Raw genomic sequence first — 15,324 nt, forward strand, 5'->3', positions numbered from 1 at the left:
ATTTACTGTTTGTGGACAGATCAGCACATGCTGATCAGGTAAATTAAAGGAATTCACATATAATGTGCACATTTAACTTTTCAAGATTTTCCGGCGGATGTCTACTTTTGTCGACAGAGGGATGAGGTATATAAGCAGCTGTAAAAGTGCTTGGAGGAATGTTACACTCATTGACTTGTGACGTCTAATCCTTGCATTTGCGTGAATAGTGAAGAGCAAACAATGGCAAAAATTGCAACGGCAAAAATAGCATTGACATCTGGTGAGAGAGAGAAGTGAATGTACAAAGCAAAATACTCAGTGGATGATGTTTTGTGTATATTTTGTTATTTTGGATGGACTCTGACATGTTGGACTCCAATTTTGATGTAAGTGATCTGGAGATCAAGATCAAAACAGAAGTGTGGTCCTGGCACCAACTGATCGATAGCTGAAGTGTACAAAACAGATTGCGTCGCAGTGTGACCTCCACCGCCACAGCACCTGAAACAGATGTTTTAATCTTGTATATAATGTGCATTATACGCAAGATTTTAAAATAGCTCTGTACTTTTGATTTTGATTTTTGGTTAATGTTTTGACTTTGTAGACTTTCTTTCTGACTTCTTGTATTAACCCCTGTCTGTCATTGACCACTTCCTTTTCTCCTGATCATTGCTCAAAAAATAGATGTAAATGTGTGAAATTTGAAAATTGGAGAGTGATAGCAAATACAGTTGTGCTTGAAAGTTTGTGAACCCTTTAGAATTTTCTATATTTCTAAATAAATATGACCTAAAACATCATCAGATTTTCTCTCAAGTCCTAAAAGTAGATAAAGAGAAACCAGTTAAACAAATGAGACAAAAATATTATACTTGTTCATTTATTTATTGAGGAAAATGATCGAATATTATATATTTGTGAGTGGCAAAAGTATGTGAACCTTTGCTTTCAGTATCTGATGTGACCCCCATTTGCAGCAATAACTGCAACTAAACGTTTCCAGTAACTGTTGATCATTCCTGCACACCGGTTTGGAGGAATTTTAGCCCATTCCCTCATACAGAACAGCTTCAACTCTGGGATGTTGGTGGGTTTCCTCACATTAACTGCTCGCTTCAGGTCCTTCCACAACATTTCGATTGGATTGAGGTCAGGACTTTGACTCGGCCATTCCAAAACATGAACTTTATTCTTTTTTAACCATTCTTTGGTAGAACAACTTGTGTGCTTAGGGTCGTTGTCTTGCTGCATGACCCACCTTCTCTTGAGATTCAGTTCATGGACAGATGTCCTGACATTTTCCTTTAGAATTCTCTGATATAATTCAGAATTCATTGTTCCATCCATGAAGGCAAGCTGTCCTGGCCCAGATGCAGCAAAACAGGCCCAAATCATTATACTACCTCCACCATGTTTCACAGATGGGATAAGGTTCTTATGCTGGAATGCAGTGTTTTCCTTTCTCCAAACATAACGTTTTTCATTTAAACCAAAAAGTTCTATTTTGGTCTCATCCGTCCACAAAACATTCTTCCAATAGCCTTCTGTTTTGTCCACGTGATGTTTAGCAAACTGCAGATGAGCAGCAATATTTTTTTGGAGAGTGGTGGCTTTCTCCTTGCTTCCCTGCCATGCACACCATTGTTGTTCAGTGTTCTCCTGATGGTGGACTCATGAACTTGAACATGAGCCAATGTGAGAGAGGCCTTCAGTTGCTTAGAAGTTACCCTGGGGTCCTTTATGACCTCGACGACTATTACATGCCTTGGAGTGATCTTTGTTGGTCGACCATTCCTGGGGAGGGTAACAATGGTCTTGAATTTCCTCCATTTGTACACAATCTGTCTGACTGTGGATTGGTGGAGTCCAAACTCTTTAGAGATGGTTTTGTAACCTTTTCCAGCCTGATGAGCATCAACAACTCTTTTTCTGAGATCCTCAGAAATCTCCTTTGTTCGTGCCATGATACACTTCCACAAACATGCTGTGAAGAGCAGACTTTGATAGATCCCTGTTCTTTAAATAACACAGGGTGCCCACTCACACCTGATTATCATCACATTGACTGAAAACACCTGACTCTAATTTCACCTTCAAACTAACTGCTAATCCTAGAGGTTCACATACTTTTGCCACTCACAAATATGTAATATTCTATCATTTTCCTCAATAAATAAATGAACAAGTATAATATTTTTGTCTCATTTGTTTAACTGGTTTCTCTTTATCTACTTTTAGGACAAGTGAAAATCTGATGATGTTTTAGGTCATATTTATGCAGAAATATAGAAAATTCTAAAGTGTTCGCAAACTTTCAAGCACAACTGTACCTATTGAAGACACAGCAAGATATATTAATAAAAAGAAAATGACAATCTCCAAAACTAGGCAAACGTCCAGAAAATGCAGTTTAAGGTAGAGAACTGCTAAATGCTAAATGCAGGCAGCAGGTTCAGTAATCATTCATTCAAGTTGAAAAGCACTGACGTACAAGAAGCAACCTCTGAAAAAGATTTATAGGTTTAAAAATCACCAATTAAAGTATTGGTATATTTTGTCAAGACATAACATAAATCAAGAACTGCGAGGATCAGTCATCATGATATAAAAATGTCATAGCAACATTTGAAACTGTATAGAAAAGAGCACCCAAGTACATCCTGGAAATAAAGGAAAGGCAATGGTAATAAAACCTCTTTAGTCTCAAGCAGTTCAGTTCTTCAAAATTCTCAAAGGCATCAGTAAACTTGATCCAATGCTTTCATTTAAATAGTCAATCACATATTCAAGAACACCGGTGGAAGTTAAGAGGAGGTGCATTCAGGATGGAATCCTGGTAGTACTTATTCACACAGACAAGTCAAAATCAACACCAAACTAAGAAGATATAGCTGAAGTGGAAACATGGCCAAATTTGTAAATGTTTGTGTCTGGGATATTTTATCAGCTTAATTTTATCTTATCAAATGAGTATGACAATTCTTTTCATTAGCTCCGGACCCGATGGATTTTTTTACTTGGAATAAAATAATTTTAAAAATGAATAAAAGAATGAATGAATGGATAAATGAATGAACATTTGTAAAATTAAGACATTGAAAGATATTTTAAACACACATACCAGTTGTAAAACTGTGTTACTATCTATTGAAGTTACAGCATCATGTTAATATGCAGGAACTATGAAAATATCACAAACCTCATGTTAAAATTGACAATTTTTGAGGAGCAGTGTGGATTCCATCCAGGCTGTGGAATGGTGGCCAGTTCTTTACCCTCATGAGGATTCTGGATCATGATTTTTATACATCTCTTTGTGGACAAAGATTTTTTATATAACCTTTCAAGTTGCCTGCCCTTAGCTTTCACAAGTTCAGGTGTAAACCAGGGAGCAGAAAAAGAAACAGAAAAATCTGTTTTTTAGCGGAGCAAGAGAATTACTGTAAGAATACCATTAAGACAAGTGTTATAATATGAGATCAGTTCTATAGAAGTGGATAAATTATAAAAGTCCATTTGAGAATCAATTCTAGAAGATAGCAAATTCAAGTTAATATTCTTAGTGTTACGAAAAGATATGAGACAGGGGAGCTTAGGAACAGATAAAGTAAGTTTAGCATTGAATGAAAGGAGAAAATGATCAGTTATAGTGAGTCATATGCTGTAAGATTGAGAGGAACAACACCAGAGCAGCAGATCAGGTCCAAGATATGTCCTTTACAATGGGTAGGAACATCAGTGTGCTGCTGGTATCCAAAACTCTCCAGGCAAGATAAAAAGTCTCTAGTGAGAGGGATATTGATATTGTCCAGATATATATTAAAATCCCCCAGCAGAATTATATTTGAAGTAATTGTAGATAAATGGGTAAGAAATGTAGCAAGATTGTTCAAAAAATCATTGTTTGATTTAGGAGGACAATAGATAGTTCCAATGATGGTAGGAACTGGCCCAGACAACTGACACACAGTTGATTCAAAAGAGCTAACAGCAGGAGCAGACAATGGTAGCACTTTCCACTTCTCGCGATAAATTATCGCAACACCTCCTTCATGGACAGAGGCACGGGGTTGACAAGTGTAAACAAACTCCGAGGGGGTGGATTCATTAAGTTGTGAAAAGTCTTGAGGTTGCTGCCAAGTCTCGGTTAAACAGAGAAAGTCAACTAGCAGACCACATGCGCTTCACTGCAGTCGGTGTAGTTGGAATAATTATGTATCTACATGCGACTTATAGAGCTTCTTTATATACAACATTTTTGGTTTGTCCTCCTGGAGCCAAAATATATATATTTTCTCTATGACTAATTCGTAAAATACTATTCAGTAAGTACTGCGTTTAGTAAACAGTAAATCAGTAAAGGAGAGACAACTAAACACTAAGGAAAAAGAACAGCAAGACCGCGTCAGCTGCGGAGCTCAGCTCGGAGAAAAAAATATGTGAATGAAATGACGTGAATGGGAGAGGAGATGATGACATGACTCCCCCACCCGCCTTAACTCTCCATCCCTCCACAAACACAGTCTCTCGGATCCCAACTCTCCTTTATATGTATAGATAAGGAGATCCTGAATGAGATGTCCCTTACTCGTGAGTGAGTGGATGTTCAGTAGGCCGAAGCTGACAATGTTCCTGTCGCATTTGACAGTGGTGTTAGTCGACCGAGCTAAGCTGGCCAACACGCTGTGGTCAGCATTCCTATCTGTGTTACGTGGAGGATGCCGAAAGTCAGACCAGAAAGAGTTAATTCCTTTCGAGGCGTCCATTCGGAATCTCCAGCAGGACCCATGATGGATGTATCTCCGACGAGGGAGAAGTATGATGTCTGGGTCGAAATGCAGCACAAACAGCAGAGGCACAGACTGGAGCAGACGCAGATGCAGTCGAAGCAGCTCAGCAGCTGAGTACTGGAGGAGGCCAGTCGCAGGTTGGATAGCGAGTGACAGAAGACTCCAAGCAAACATTAACCAAGTGAATATCCTACCAGTCCCCATTGTAGGCGAGGCCACAGGCAGCTCAGCCGTCCAGAGAACAAACTGGTAAGTTTCAAATGAAATGGGGGTTAGGCTGAAGCTAAATGCATACACAGCATACGCAGCCACGCAGAGATATCAGCAAAAATGGAAAAAAAAATACCATCAAAATCACCAGTCATAGCAAAATCTCAATAGTCTAGTTACCGGCAAGCAGCGACGACCAGTCCCACCAGCGTCCATTCAAACTGGAAGTGGCGGAAAAAAATCAGCACTGTTCCCAGTGGGTGTGCTTTGTCTCCTATCCTGTTTGTGGTTTTCATGGTTACAATATCAAGGAGCAGTTGGGGAGGGGATGGGGTCCAGTTCGGTGGCCTTAGAATCGCGTCACTGCTTTTTGCAGGTGGCGTGGTCCTGTTGGCTTCACCAGGTTGCAAACTACAACATGCATTGGGACAGTTTGTGACCAAGTGTAGAACAGCAGATATGAGGATCAGCACCTCCATATCTGAGGTCATGATCCTCAGTGGGAAAAAAATGGACTGTCCTCTCCGAGTGGCAAAGTTTAACACTAGAATTACCAGAGCCTACGAAAAAACTCGTAATTCCGTCCCACCTTAAACTGCTTCTTAAATCCCTTCACACCTCTCCGCCAGCCTTTGTCTTCTAAATGTGCTGATAAAGAGAAGCTGGAGCAGCCGGCTATTCCATCCCCCCACCAATTTAGAACGTGCACGAACTTCTCTCAGCTCATGCCTTGATTGAGTATCTGGGAGTGAAGTGGAGTTTTAGAGTGGAAATAATAGATCGTTGTTTGGAACACACGCATTTCATGTCTGTTCCGTTTCTACAGTAATCTGTGTCAACACATTGTTAAAACAGAAACGTTTTTATATTCTAGTAGTAGATGACAAAATGTAGGCATAAACTATATAATGTATGAAGCCTGAAGTCCAAATAGCAAAGAAACATTTTCACAAGAATAACACAATTGCGCTTTTATTCAAAATATAACTGCAGAAACAAAAGCCGCCTAAACATGTGACATTGACACCAGTTTATTGTAACTGCCTCCGTGGTTCAATAGACTCAGCCCCGCTTGGGAATCAAAAGGTCACGAGTTCGATCCTGCGCCCTCCGTTTTGAGAAGTAAACTGCTCTTAGTCTTACTGTTTTAAAATAAAAGCATACATTTGATTTCAGTCTGTAACAGCCGGTGCAATTTATGATCCTTGTAAAGGTTAGCTTTTTTTTTTTATTCACTTTTCATTCTCTCAGTCGCGTTCAGAATCAATCCATACAACCCCATCTGACACGGCTGTTTTCACTAAAGACGCTTTATAGCTCTGCAGTGTACCACGATGCATACTAACGCCAAACACCCTCAACCTAAAGTCCCGGTTCTGACACACAAACGCTGGCTGTAGCTGCTTTCTTCGGATCTCACCGTCACTTGCTTTTCTTTTTATTCAGTTTTATTGAGTGTTCCTGCCAGTCCCCGCATGTTGCTGTATGCTGTTTCTTTTGTACTCCAGGACATGCAGAGGAAAGAATGGTAAAGACCAGTAACTTCGGCGCTATATGCAATCATCAGACACTCCCCATCTGCCCGTGTCGCTCAAACACAGGAACATATATTGGTGTAAAAGTATAACAAAAGTGCACTTTTTCCATCGCCTTTTCCTGTAAGAAGCAATGTACACACTTCTCTCTATGCTGTGGTTTCTATTACACACCTGAAAGAAAGAGACAATACATGTGAAAATATCCAGCATACAGCAACATGCGGGGACTGGCAGGAACACTCAATAAAACTGAATAAAAAGAAAATCAAGTGACGGTGAGATAAGAAGAAGCAGCTTCGCCAGCGCCTGTGTGTCAGAACCGGTGGGGGTCGTTAGTATGCATCGTGGTACAACGCAGAGCTATAGCGCCTGATTCTGTTTCTTTTGTACTCCAGGGCACGCAGAGGAGAGAATAGTAAAGAGCAGTAAGTTCGGCGCTATATGCAATCATCAGACACTCCCCATCTGCCCGTTGTTTTGTTATACTTTTCAATACTTTTTATACTGCTCAAACGGGCATGCTCAAAAAATACACGTGTAATGCCACGAAAAGTGCACGCAGACACTTCATTTCGCAAACAAAACAAGTGCACTTTTATTCAAAACTACCTGTATAACCGAAGAAAAAAGAAAGCAAGTTACAGTAGGCGATTGATACGACAGCTTGCATGGTGCAGATTTTCATTCCGTGCTATATAAAATCATCACATTCAAATATTAACAGTTCCCACACACCCAAGGACCGTCCTTCCTACATTTACGACACGTGTACTTGTTGCCGTGTACACACCTCTCTGTGCTATGGTTTCTATTACACTGAATGAGCACCTGACACTGTACTTTCTTCCCTGGGGGAAGGTCCCGCATCAGAGAATTTCCAGTTCCTGCATAAATTCACACCCGATCTGACGCTGTTCGTTTTCAAATAATATTGCATTAGTGCGATTATATTTTCACATATATTGTCTCTTTCTTTCAGGTGTGTAATAGAAACCACAGCATAGAGAGAAGTGTGTACATTGCTTCTTACAGGAAAAGGCGATGGAAAAAAGTGCACTTTTGTTATACTTTTACACCAATATATGTTCCTGTGTTTGAACGACACGGGCAGATGGGGAGTGTCTGATGATTGCATATAGCCCGGTTACTGGTCTTTACCATTCTTTCCTCTGCATGTCCTGGAGTACAAAAGAAACAGCATACAGCAACATGCGGGACTGGCAGGAACACTCAATAAAACTGAATAAAAAGAAAAGCAAGTGACGGTGAGATACGAAGAAGGCAGCTTCGCCAGCGTTTGTGTGTCAGAACCCGGGGACTTTAGGTTGAGGGTGTTTGGCGTTAGTATGCATCGTGGTACACTGCAGAGCTATAGCGCCTTTAGTGAAAACAGCCGTGTCAGATGGGGTTGTATGGATTGATTCTGAACGCGACTGAGAGAATGAAAAGTGAATAAAAAAAAAAAAGCTAACCTTTACAAGGATCATAAATTGCACCGGCTGTTACAGACTGAAATCAAATGTATGCTTTTATTCTAAAACAGTAAGACTAAGAGCAGTTTACTTCTCAAAACGGAGGGCGCAGGATCGAACTCGTGACCTTTGATTCCCAAGCGGGGCTGAGTCTATTGAACCACGGAGGCAGTTACAATAAAGTGGTGTCAATGTCACATGTTAAGGCGGCTTTTGTTTCTGCAGTTATATTTTGAATAAAAGCGCAATTGTGTTATTCTTGTGAAAATGTTTCTTTGCTATTTGGACTTCAGGCTTCATACATTATATAGTTTATGCCTACATTTTGTCATCTACTACTAGAATATAAAAACGTTTCTGTTTTAACAATGTGTTGACACAGATTACTGTAGAAACGGAACAGACATGAAATGCGTGTGTTCCAAACAACGATCTATTATTTCCACTCTAAAACTCCACTTCACTCCCAGATACTCAATCAAGGCATGAGCTGAGAGAAGTTCGTGCACGTTCTAAATTGGTGGGGGGATGGAATAGCCGGCTGCTCCGAGCTTCTCTTTATCAGCACATTTAGAAGACAAAGGGCGCTGGCGGAGAGGTGTGAAGGGATTTAAGAAGCAGTTTAAGGTGGGACGGAATTACGAGTTTTTTCGTAGGCTCTGGTAATTCTAGTGTTAAAGACCTCGGGGTCATGTTCACGAGTGAGAGTAAAAGTGATGGTGAGATCGATGGAAGGATTAGGGCAGCGAGAGCAGTTATGCAGTCACTATACCGATCTGTAGTGAGGAAGAAGGAGCTGAGTCAGAAGGTGAAGCTCTCAATTTACCAGTCAATCTATGTCCCTACTCTCACCATCATGAGCTTTGGGTCATAACCGAAAGAATGAGATTGCAGGTACAAGCAGAAATGATCTTTCAACACAGAATGTCTAGGCTCTCCCTTAGAGATAGGGAGAGAAACACAGACTTCTGGGAAAGACTTGGAGTAGAGCTGCTGACCCTCCACAACGAGAAGAGCCAATTGAGGTGTTTCAGGTATCTGCTACAGATGCCTCCTGGAGGTTTAACGGACATAATCAGCTGGGAAGCAACCCTGAGGAAGACCCAGGACTTGCTGTAAGGATTATACAGTATCTTCCAGAATGCCTGGGAATGCCTTGGGATCCCACAGTATGAGTTGGCAATTGTGTCAGGAGAAAGGGACATTTGTGACTCACTGCTAAGACTGTTGGTCCTGTGAAGCGGAAAATGAATGAACGAATGAATGAATACTCCCCCTCCTTACATTTTGTCATCTGACCTAAAACAATGATGTCATCACATAGAATAATTTCTAAAAACAAATTATAACGCTACCAGTAAATAAAAATCCATGAAAGGTCTTTTGTTACACTGTAAACAAACATTCTTTGTTAGCTGAAATGTCATGGATGGGTATTTTGGGTGGTACCTGTTCAGAGAAAATTGGGTGTCCCTCCTATTGTGCATTTGCCAATAGTGAAAGTTAGAACAGCTTTTTCTTTTTCTTGTACAGTCTAGGTTTTAGTCATCTATGTTGTACACAGTTTATTTGAGTCTTCAGGTAATCCAGACAAACTCCCTTAGGGCTTGTTCTTTCTCTTTAAAATCAAAGCTTTCAGCATAGATTGGATGTCACATTGTGTTTATATAAGAGGCATGTCAAAGAATGACATGTGCTTTGTTAGTATTTTAAACGTAAACCATTCTCCTCACTGATATCAAATAGGATTTATTCTTGTCTTTATTTACACAGAGTTCATTTGTTAAATTACGGTTAATAATCTGGGAATGCAGACCAGGATGTATCATAACCAATGCTTAGAAATACATTTTTTCATAGCGGCAAGTAATAAGAGACAGGTGAAGAAAGGGAAGGGCCACAGTTACCTTGAATAACATAAAACATCATACCGCATACCTCATTAATAGGAAGGGATGTCCCAGGTCTTTTGTGTGCACAGGTGTTAGGTCTTTGCTGCTTTCTTCTAACATTGCACTTTCTAAACTAGGCACAGTCTAGAAAATGAATATTACATTTTGAAATGATTATACTACCACAAAAAAAGCTCTTTATAAGTATTTACTCAGTAGTTAGTTGAAGCAACTTTGATAGAGATAACAGCCTAAATTCATCTTGGGTCTCAAGTGACAATCACCTGAATTTGGTGATTTCCTGCCTTACAGCTCTGCAGTTCATCTCATGCTCTGTAAAGTTGAATGGAGAGGGTCAGTGGACAGCCATTTTCAGGTTTCTTCAGAGATGTTTGATTGTGTTCCAATCTGGGCACTGGCAGGGACACTTAAGAACATTCACAGAGTTGTTCCTAAGTCACTCCTGTGTTGTATTTGCTTTGTGCTGAGGGTCATTGTCCTGTTGGAAGTAGAACATCTGGCCCAGACTGAAGTTCAAAGCACTCTGCAGCAGGTTTTCATTAAGCATAACTCTGTACTTTGCTCTGGAGGACTTTTGTTCAGCCCTGTCTAGTCTCCCAGTTCTTGTCATTGAAAAACAATTCCACAGCATGATACTACCACCATCATGCTTCACTGTTGAAATGGAATTGTTCAGGTGATGACTGGTGCTTGATTTATTCAAGACATGATACTTAGAACTGAAGCCAAACAGTTTGGTTTTTAATGTAACCCGAGTCATCAGTATTCAAAACAGATTACAGTACATACGACCTGTGAAGTTTGTTAGTTTTCTCAAAAACCCCCTTTAAGTAGGAGCTTTATATAAAATGTGACCTACAGGGGGCACCACAGAACCCCAAAACCCAGACACAACCACACAGACAAATCCCTGGTTCAAATAAAGCATTATTAAAACCTTTTGCATGTAAAAGGCTTCTTAAAAGGTTGCACAAGCACAAGACTTTTTTCCTTTCTCTATCTTCTCCTTATCTCCTCCCAGGTGAGCTTTGTCCTCTTCCACCCAAATCCAATTCGCCTAGGGTGAGGCAGAGCTGCTCCCTGTATGCAGGAACAGGGAGTACTAATGGTGCTACTACATAACCCACGGGGACCACTTCCAGGTCAAATGGATGTTCTTGAAATTCGAGATCACAGTCCCCAGCAACTCCCCCTGGTGGCACCCATGGAACTGCCCATCAGGACTACATTTCCCAATATGCCCCGCAGGTGTCCAAACAGGTACCAAACCCCAGGCATGGTGCCATCTTGCATATTGGGGTAGAATGTACTCTTGATGTATTGTCTCACCTGAACTCTCCATGTTATTGGCCTTCTAGCTAGGTAAGGTTCCTTGCTTAATCTCCACCAGAGCACCAGTGTACCCTTATTGGCATCTCCTGCCAAAGTCCTGGATAAGCTAGGAAACGTTCTGCCTTTTTTATGGCCCACTCATTACCATGGCTTCCGGGCCAGAAAAGACACCAGCCCATGCGTGCCATCCATTACAAAAGATTTTATCTGTAATTAACATTTACATTTGCCATTCAAATGGCTCTCTAGTGGTTGTTGTGAATATGCACAGCAAACCGCAGAACTAACCTGAAGTTAGAACAAAAATGGGCTGCTTATAATGACCCAACATGAAAAGTGAAATGAAAGTGAGATGCAACACTGCCATAAATAAACTTTACTGTTTTAACAAGATGCAAAAGATGTAACCGTCTATTGAAGTAAAAGCTAGCTCGATTTCACACACACCAATGCATGAACTTTTTAAAGCTGCACAGGAGTCAATGCCTGCTATCGGTTCTTCTGGTACATTCCTGGCTGCTGCCACCACCCAACACAATTCTTTTGTCTTTTCCTTTACTTGATTTCCTAGGTAGATGGAACATGCATTTGCATTTCCATATGTGGCAATCTGTTTCTGACCCAGTCTGGACGTGGTCTGTGTGCTCCATCTTGAACGTATTTAGAGAACATTTACTTTTTTAACAAGTTCAAGGCCGTTGACAGAATAATGCCGGCGTAAGCAGATGTACTATGCTGTAGTGACAAATTCTTGTTTGAGTTTGGACTCTCAGACTCTCTCTTGACTTTATCTGCTGACCAGGGCACTTTTTACAGGTGGTCTTCCAAATCCCAAGGTACAGTGCACTAGGCTTCATTGAAGTGCTCTTCAGCTGAATGCTTTTCTTTATTTTCTCTAGGTGCAAGTTGGTAGTTTTATTTTACTACTATGTCCTTTTAAGCATGTGTGTCCTTGATCTTCTCTTCCACCCTTATTTCGTCATTGGCTTGATGCACATTTTGAATACATACTCAGTACATAGACTTTCTGTTTCTTATTTTTTAAGTACAGTGGACTGCCATTAGGAGGGGTTTTAGGATTGCCTATGTGCATGTTATAAATCTTAAAATATGAGGAATCAAAATACTCCAAGCTTAGAGTTCTGCCTCATTACTGAACTGGTCAGCATACACTTGAATTACACATTTAATATATGCATATTATGCCTATTGATTCCTTTACATATTATCTCTAGTAAACTGACAATTTTCTTTGGTATTATTTATTAAAAATGGGAGGAGGGGGATGGAACAGGGGCATTTACAGCTTCACCTAGTGCAGAAAAAATGCTAGAGCCCTGGCCTGGACTTCATGTTATTTTACTCCTCAGTGCTGAATTTGGTTCCATGGCCACTGGTATCTTTCCTAACCCACTGCAATATCCATGAAAAGAAAAGCTGATAAAGAGAGAAGACATATAAAGATTCTTTTGTTTCACACTATATATATATAGTAGATGCACCGGGGGCCGCCCAGAGGACCAAACACCAGACACAACTCAACCAGACACAAGTTCAGGTAAAATTAAAGGTAATATATAATCATTTTTCCATTTACAAGTACAGTACCTTCTGTGTTTCTCAACAACTCTTCCAAGTGTGTCATCTGCTGCCTCCAGACTCTTAACTCCTTGGAGTAGATGAGGTGGTGTCTTTCATGTTGGACCTGGGAGTACTTTCGGGGTCAAAGCACTGCACATTGGAAGCACTTCTGGGCCAGGCGCAAGTTCCCCAAAGTATGGACTGTACTCCCCTGCAGCCTCCTGTGGTGGCACCAAAGTACAACCAACAAGGCTACCTCTCAGGACTACAACTCCCAATATGCCCTACAGGATTAGAAACAGGAGTTCCACCGGAAGGTTGCTGCCATCCATTGTACAGGGGTAATACATGGCCCCAGGAACCAGACTCCCTCTGTCCTTCTATTATGGCTTCCCGACTGAGAAAGGTAACAGCAACAAACCCAGGTGAGATGCCTGTCCATTCACTCCAACATATATATATATAGTGACAGTAGGCGGCGCTATTGCTCCCTTGAACCCTCAGGTACCACTCCAAACACCAGGTAAAAGTCCAATAATTATTATTTTTTTACTATAATAATTATGTGCACCAAGCACCCACCAATCCACACTACTCAAACAATACTTTAATTAAGCCACAATCCTCCTCTTCCAGACACTTAGCCACCCTTTCACCCAGCTCAGCTTGTCGTCTGGGAGTTCCCAAAGTTCTTACAGTATATAGTTCCTGACCCGGCAGTGTTTCTCATCCTTCAGTCCATGATTCCTTATCACTTCCGGGTCAGATAAAAAGTCATTTTCTTCACCCCGGAAGTACGTCATTCCTTCCGTCCATGTGACTCAGTCGTACTTCCGGGGTGTAGGGCAAATAGCAGTCCCTGGTTCTCCTTGGTGGTTCCGATGTTATCCAGCAGGGCTTTACAGGAAAACTCCACAGTCCATGATGCCCTGCTGGATTTTGAAGCATTTCCATGTCGTAGGGATGGCTCCCTCTGGAGGCCTGGGGGTATTGGCTGGGATAAAAGGCCAGCCATGGACCACAATATATAGATAAAGATAGATAGATATAGTATATATATATATACATACAGTATATACTGTTCAAAAAATTAAGAAAAAACTTAATCATCGCAGTCTAACACTAAGTCAAGTAAGCTTAAGGGATATTTATCTGTCCAGTTAGGAAGTATAAGCGATTGTGAATTAACTTCATCTGGTGGTTTAATTCCCCTAGTACTTATATATGTACACACACACATACATGCACATACAGTATATACATACACACACTTACAGAAATAGTTGGTTGCTAATGCATTTCTGGTTGTTAGGACTCTGAGGCTACATTCTTTCCGTTCAATGATAGGACATTTTGCTCCTTTATATTCAATATTATGCAAAAATATATGACTAGAAATCTTGATTATTCCTTAATTGGGCTGATTAGTATACAAGAGTAGTGAATTCAACTATTTTATGTGGTTAGCAAACAATAACTCTAATGGCAAAAAGAAAGTCAAATACATAGAACAAAAAAGTCCCAGTTACTGGCCTATATTTAAATATTTATGAGGAGAACAAAAAAAAAAAGATTAGAACAATAAATAGTTGACCACAAAAAAGAAATCAATAAACTTTGACATAATTTACTGCCTATCCATTAGTACTGTTGTGCTTTTAAGACATTATCTTCTCCTTTGGATTTAGAATCCTTGATGAAAACAAACATAGTCCTCCGTAACCCGATGACTTGTTGTTGCTGTAATGCCTGGCCCTAACTATTTTTCCTCACACTTTGTGTTTCTTCAGTCCCTTCATCGATGTGCAGTTTACAGTAACGTGGCCCTGCACACGCGCCCTACCACTGGTCTTCCTCTCAAAAATGTCTGCCTAGTAACCCTGACTTTGAGGGAGAACTGTATTGATACAGGTTCTTTGTATAACTGCCAGGTTGAGCAGTGTCACACCCAGTTCTTCTAGTTTCAAAGCTGTTGAACAAGCAGAAAAAACAAAGTGCTATTTTATTTAGGACTGTTCTCTTTAACATTGTGAAAAGCTTTTCCATAATACAGTATAAAATGACAAAAAAAAATTTTGAAAATTATTGTTAGGAATACAATAAGTAACATTAGAAAAATTGATTTGTGAAGTAAAAGACTTGTTGATTATGAGAATGAATAATACAAGTAGAGAGACAATGAAAAAACTATATATAACCAGACACTTTTAAGCTGGATCTAAACTAGCTGAGTATGATTTTAAAGGGTTGTTTGTAACTTGACAAATCTGGTAGACCTGGTTCTGTGCCTTCTCTCAGTACTCAATGATTGAGTCCCTCTTATTCCCAAATGCTTACTCCTTTGCTTAGTTTTTAATTCCATTTTTAACCTCTGCATTGTGTGCAGACTATGTCTCTGCTGAAGCTACGTATGTTTCTGACTTCCTCCCTGCTTTCTGACAGCATTCTTTTCTGCTCATAGAGAGCTGCTTGTTCAGTTTTGTGACTCTCCTATGAGTGACCC

Source organism: Polypterus senegalus, chromosome 2 (assembly GCF_016835505.1).
Source record: "Polypterus senegalus isolate Bchr_013 chromosome 2, ASM1683550v1, whole genome shotgun sequence".
NCBI lineage: Eukaryota > Metazoa > Chordata > Cladistia > Polypteriformes > Polypteridae > Polypterus > Polypterus senegalus.